Source organism: Natrix helvetica, assembly GCF_964273705.1.
Source record: "Natrix helvetica genome assembly, chromosome: 5".
NCBI classification, from domain to species: Eukaryota; Metazoa; Chordata; class Lepidosauria; order Squamata; family Natricidae; genus Natrix; species Natrix helvetica.
This window is the reverse complement of record NC_138551.1, coordinates 76,413,810-76,420,093: the sequence shown is the minus strand read 5'-3', so window position 1 is coordinate 76,420,093 and position 6,284 is coordinate 76,413,810.

Here is a 6,284-nt window from a genome sequence, read left to right as displayed (position 1 = left end):
AAAGCCAGATAAGGCGGTGGGGAGAGAAGCAAATTGCCCAGCTGTATGTGGTGATTTTTATGGTTATTACCTTGTTCACCAGCATATCCTGATAGAATTTGGACAAATGGTTCAGGAGTAGAACAAGCGTGCAAGAAGAGTTTTGAAGCAGAAATGTGATCAGCACAGCAGAAATTTGTTTGGCTAAATAATAATAATAATAATAATAAATTTGAATTTATTAGCCGCTCCCTTTCCAGGCAGGACTCGGGGCGGCGTACAATGGGCATATAGAACATAGAAACATGTGTACAAACACATAAACATACAAAAATACAGAGACACACATGCACGGAGGAGGTAACCAATTACAACATTTAGACAGTTAAAATCCCCATTAAAATACCCCAATTGTAAAAGACCCAATGTACAATTAAAATTTAAATTTAAAAAGACAGTCAGGAGGAGTGAGAAAAATTACGGTTGAGCCAGGCCAGATAATTGAAAGAGGTGGGTCTTCAGCTGTACACGGAAGGAGCGGAGGTCGGAAGTAATCCTGATGTCACGGGGGAGGTCATTCCACAGGGCTGGGCCCATCACAGAGAAGGCTCTGCTCCTGGGTGTCGCCCCCCGACACTGTTTGGCGGACGGCACCCGGAGAAGTCCCTCTCTGTGTGAGCGAATTGGTCGCAGGGATGTGTGGGGCAGGATGCGATCCTGCATGTAACTAGGCCCTGTGCCATGAAGCGCTTTAAAGATCATAATCAAAACCTTGAAACGCACTCGGTAGACCACAGGAAGCCAGTGCAGCTCGCGCAGGAGAGGTGTTACAGGGGAGTATCTAGTCCTCCCCATAATCACCCGCGCGGCCGCGTTCTGGACCAACTGCAGTCTCCGAGTGCATCTCAAGGGAAGCCCCATGTAGAGAGCATTGCAGTAGTCCAGGCGAGACGTCACTAGCGCATGGGTGACTGTGCGTAGGGCATCCCGGTCCAATAAGGGGCGCAATTGGCGCATCAGGCGGACCTGATGGAACGCCCCCCTTGCCACGGCTGTTACATGGTCATCCATGGACAGCCGGGCATCTAAATGTAGAGTGCAATGCTTACGGTTTGTAATAGTAATCCAATCCAGGATGCAACAAAAGCAATATGAACGTGGATAAATATGTAAAAAGCATGAAGAAAGTAAAGCTCTTTTTGATACACGTCATTCTGTGCTTTTGCACAGGTGCAGTAGGAAGGTTTTTTTAAGGTTGGGCAGATGTCAGTATAGGACAAGTCTCAGTAATGGGTACTAGCATGACCAATGAAAAGTTCAACTATATCTGAGGGCCATCTTAATTGATTGATTGACTGACTTATTGATTATGTGCAATCAAGTTACTGCATTTTTTGGAGTATAAGACACACTTTTTTCCCCCTAAAAGAGGGTGAAAATTTGGGCGCATCTTATATACCAAATGTACCCCACCCACCCACTGCCCCCCAGCCTTTGGCCTCTGCCTCCCAGCAATTTACTTCTTTGCAGCATATGGGAAAATGGGGCTTGCTGAGGCTGCTATGGCAATCCCTGCAGCCTAAAACAGCTGATGATCGGGAGGCCCCTGTTGAAATTGAAAGTGAAACTTGCTGTTTGCTGCAGAAGCAAATTGCTGCCCAGCAGAGACAGATTTTTTTTTCTTGTGCTGATCAGGCTGTGTGCTATTTGCTGCAAGGAAGTAAGTCAATAACTATAAAGGCCTATAGAATGTTCAAAATATTAGACTTATTTTTTAAAGACTGCTTTATTATTGTTCTAGACAACTTAACAAAATGAAGAAGCTTTTTAAAATAAATGCTTAAGCTGAAGAGGCCCAATGCTATTGTATCTTCTTTTAAATAGCAGAGAATAACTATATTTCCAGAAAGTCACGTCAATTTTAACAGCATCTGTACAAGTATAGTCTGAAATGTAACACCACAAACGGTGTATATAGTCTGTACTGTTTGCTGTTTGTTGCAAAGAGGCAAATTGCTGGGAGGCAGAGGCAGATTTTTTCCCCTTGTTTTCCTCCCCAAAAGCTAGGTGCATCTTATACTTCAGAGCATCTTATACTCCGAAAAATACGGGACCTTTGACTCCTACCCACCACTTAAGTTTTCTCCATGATGATCTATCCCCCAGCCTATGCTATCAGATTTTACAATGCTGCATTCAGCACCACAGTATCAGAGTCCATTCACCTTGCTGCTGGTCTTCTCCTCTTTCCCAGCATTAAAGCCTTTTCCAGAGAATTAGATCTTTGCATAAAGTATCCAAAATAAAATAATTTAAATCTGCTCATTTGTCCCTCAGGGGAGAACTCCGGGTTGATTTGTTTGATGATCCATTGGTTTGTTTTCTTGGATCTTCATGATATTCTCAGGAGTCTTCTCCAACATCGAAGTTCAAAGACATGAATACACTTCCTATCATGCTTCCTCAAAGTCCAATGTCTGCTTCCAGTCACAGGGAAGACTATGGCTTGCATGATTCAGTGACGTGCAGTGAGGTTTATGGCTGGTGAGGCTGGTGACGTCATCAGGAAGGTGGGGAATGGGACCACGTGTGCAGGAGACTGAGGCAGCCTCAGCCTCCTGCACACGTGGTCCCATTCCCCGCCTTCCTGAGTCAATATGAAGGAGACCGTGGAGCGCGAGCCAGCGGAGCGCGCTCCACGGTCCCCTTCATGTTGACTCAGGAAGGCAGGGAATTGGACCACGTGTGCCTTTTCCCTTTTCCCTTTTTTTCTTTTAATGATAAGAGCGGTGAGGCTCTGCCTCCCCTGCCTCCCCTGAACGCACGTCCCTGGCATGAGTCTGATCTTTGTACATATAGCCACATCACAGCATTTGAATATTTTCTCCAAGGCTTTCATGGTGGCTAAACAAATCTAATTCTTTTGGTCCATGGTTTTGGGCCATGTGCTATCATTGATGCAAAAGATTTCCATTCTATGCATGAATGCTTCAATTACAGAAGCAAGCTGGTCCAAGGTTTGACTTTTAATGGGGTTGTCTATGAAGAATTCATATCAGAGGTAACCCAAACTGAGTCTGTCTTCTAGTGTATGTTTTTAAATCAAGGATACAACAGGGCAATACCCTTGATCTCGTTAGTGGCAGATTCATGGCCATAGGTGATTTGCTGCCAAGAATTAGCCAAGTGCAATTCTACATATCATACTAATCCCATGGCTTGCTTGAAGACGTTACAATTGGCTGACTGCACACATTGCATTCAGCCATAAATGGATTGGCTCATATATCATCCTAAATCCAAAATGTTTCATTATGACTTATTATGATTCATAAACATATCCATGGAGCTCTAACAAATTTAATGATATAAAATATTACCCATTTTCACTTTCTGGAAAGCAATAATAAGTATTGGAATATTTCTTTTATCATTCTTAAATTGATTATAGAAATATTGAGAACATCGTCTCTTGAAGATGTTTTTAGAAAAAAACAGTATACAAAAAAAGGAATTGGAAGACTTCATATATTCTAGAGTGAAATGTTCATATATTTTGTCATTGGCTCTCCTAGCTGAGATTTATAGAACTGGAGCAGTGATGTGCAGTCAGGTGAGGCAAGTGAGGCACAGCCTCACCGCTCTCATCATGAAAAGAAAAAAAATGTAAAAGGAAAAAGCTGAGCAGTTGTTGCCTCACCATGGATGACTCTGCTTAACTGTTAAAAAAAGCCTCTAAAAAGCGCCCTCTACTATGAGGCAGGAGAACTGCATGCCTGTTCTAGTCTGACTTTAGGCATTTTATGATCACTCGAGCAGAATTAAGCAAGGATTAAAAGCCTAAAAATTCCTGACGTAGGTGAGGCATGCAGTTCTCCTGCCTCATAGTAGAGGGCGCTTTTTTAGAGGCTTTTTTAAACAGTTAAGCAGAGTCATCCACGGAAGCCAGGCAAAGAGCCATGCTGTAGCACACACACTTTCCCCCAGCCTCTTTCTTTTGGAAGGATCGGATCGGCTCCCCTCCGGCTTCTCTGCCTCTCCTCTCACCCCAGCCTGCCAGCAGGAAGTGAGTGGGTGGGCTTTATTGCATTCTGGGCATTTCCCACCCAGACAGCAGGCTGCATTTGCAATGGTGGAGGTGTTTGGGGAAGGCAGCAGGGGAATTGGGGGGGGGATGGCAGAGGAGCTGCTTTCAAGTCACTGGAAAAGATATCCAATCCAAGTTTTATGTGTTTGTGTGCTTGTTTGAGAGTGAGTGAGAGGGAAGGGGGTAGGAGAGATAGTCCAATCCAACTACTCTGTGTGTGTGTGTGTGTGTGTGTGTTTGAGAGAGGGGGAGGAAGGGAGAGGGGGAGGAAGGAGGGGAAGGGAGAAGAAAAAGAAAATGAAAAAAGGAAACTTATTTCGCAAAGGAGAAAAACAAATGCTGTCGCTTTAAATCGGAAGTGAGCATGCCTGGCTGTGGAATTCTGGGAGTTGAAGTCCACAAGTCTAAAAATATTTGAAACCCACCACTGTGTCAGTGCCTCACCAGCCATAAACCTCATCGCACGTCACTGAACTGGAGGTACCAGACTGCCTATCTTTGAGGTAGGACTGGTACATCAAGATAGTGTTTCAGAGATGGACAAGTGACCTTCTAGAATAAGGGATTTTCAAACATGTCCAGGCTGTTACTTAGCAAAAAGAATCCTGCACCCAGTTCAAGCGTCAAAACTCTCAAAATAAAAAACTAAATGGTTGTATTGAAGTTATTGTTTCCCTGTAGTCTCACACACAACCCTATAAAGTTCTTGTGGAACCTTAGATCCCATGGAACACAGCTTGAAATGTCTTAAATATTACTAGACAAGCAATCTTGCTAGCCATTATGACCAAAGGTGAAGATAATTGGGTCAATTAACATGATCTACCTGATCATGCAATTAACATTTAAGACCTGGATTGACCTGGAATGCTCTACCTGAGACTCCCTTGTAACATCCTCTAACCCCCACAGCTTCAACTTTAAATTGTCTACCATGGACCTCACCCCATTCCTAAGAGGTCGGTAAAGGGGGCGTGCATAAGCGCACCAGCGTGCCTTCCATCCCCGTCCTACCATCCCCATTTATTTGTACTCATTTCTTTGTTCATGTCCATGTTTATACTTATACCTGTTACCTTGTGCATGCTTGACAAACTAAATAAATAAATGAATAAATAAAAGAGGTGTGGACTTCAACTCCCCACGTTCTCCAGATAGTCATGCTAAGGCTAAGGAATTCTGGGAGTTGAAGTCCACACATCTTAAAGCTGCCATGGTTGACCTAAGGCTTTGAGGAGAGGAAGCAGTGGAGTAGTGCCTTGAAGACCACTGAATGGACAAGAAGTATACCGAACCAAGGATGTGCCCATGTTCAGGTCTTTTGTGTGATAAGATAGGTGAAACATTGTTAGTTTTCCTCTTTTTATGGCTTAAGTTGTCATCCAGCAGCTTGATTCAGCTGGCTGATTCCATTAGGAAAAAAAACAGCATCAAGCATTCCTGCCCAGCCACCAGGATTAAATAGCACAGCACTGTGTCAGTAAAATCACTCACATTCACTCACATTTTGACTCTATGTGGGCAGAATCTGGAGGGATGACTGGAGCATATCTTACCTAGTTCTCTGGAATTCCTTCTGATTTGGGTGGACAGTGGACTGGACCAGTGGTGGGATTCAAAGTTTTTTACCAGCAGTTCTGTGGGCATGGCTTGGTGGGCGTGGCTTGGTGGGCATGGCAGGGGAAGGATACTGTAAAATCTCCATTCCCTCCCCACTCCAGGGGAAGGTTACAGCAAAATCCCCATTTCCTCTGAGACTCGGGAGGCAGAGAATAGTTGGGGCCAGACAGAGGTGATATTTATCAGTTCTCGGAACTACTCAAAATGTCCACTACTGGTTCTCCAGAACTGGTCAGAACTGGTGCTGAATGCCACCTCTGGACTGGACAGAGTGCTCTCTAAGAAATCCTCTACCATTTGCAGGTTGGATCCTACCCCTTCTGGCTCCTTCATGAAGTCAAGAGTGGGGTAATTTTCTGGAGGGGGAGATTGAGATTATTGAGTGACTGTGGAAGGAGATTCTGCCAGGAGCTTTGGACAAGGAAGGCTGTAGTATCCCCTCCTTAAGAATCCCTCCCTGTGTTCAGAGTTATTAAGCAACTACTGCTCACTCTCTACTCTTCCCTTTTCCAACAAGGCTGTTGAGACTGTGGTGATAAATCAACTGTGCAACACCCTACAGAAAATAGTTGATTTGGATTCTTATTTAGAAAGGCCT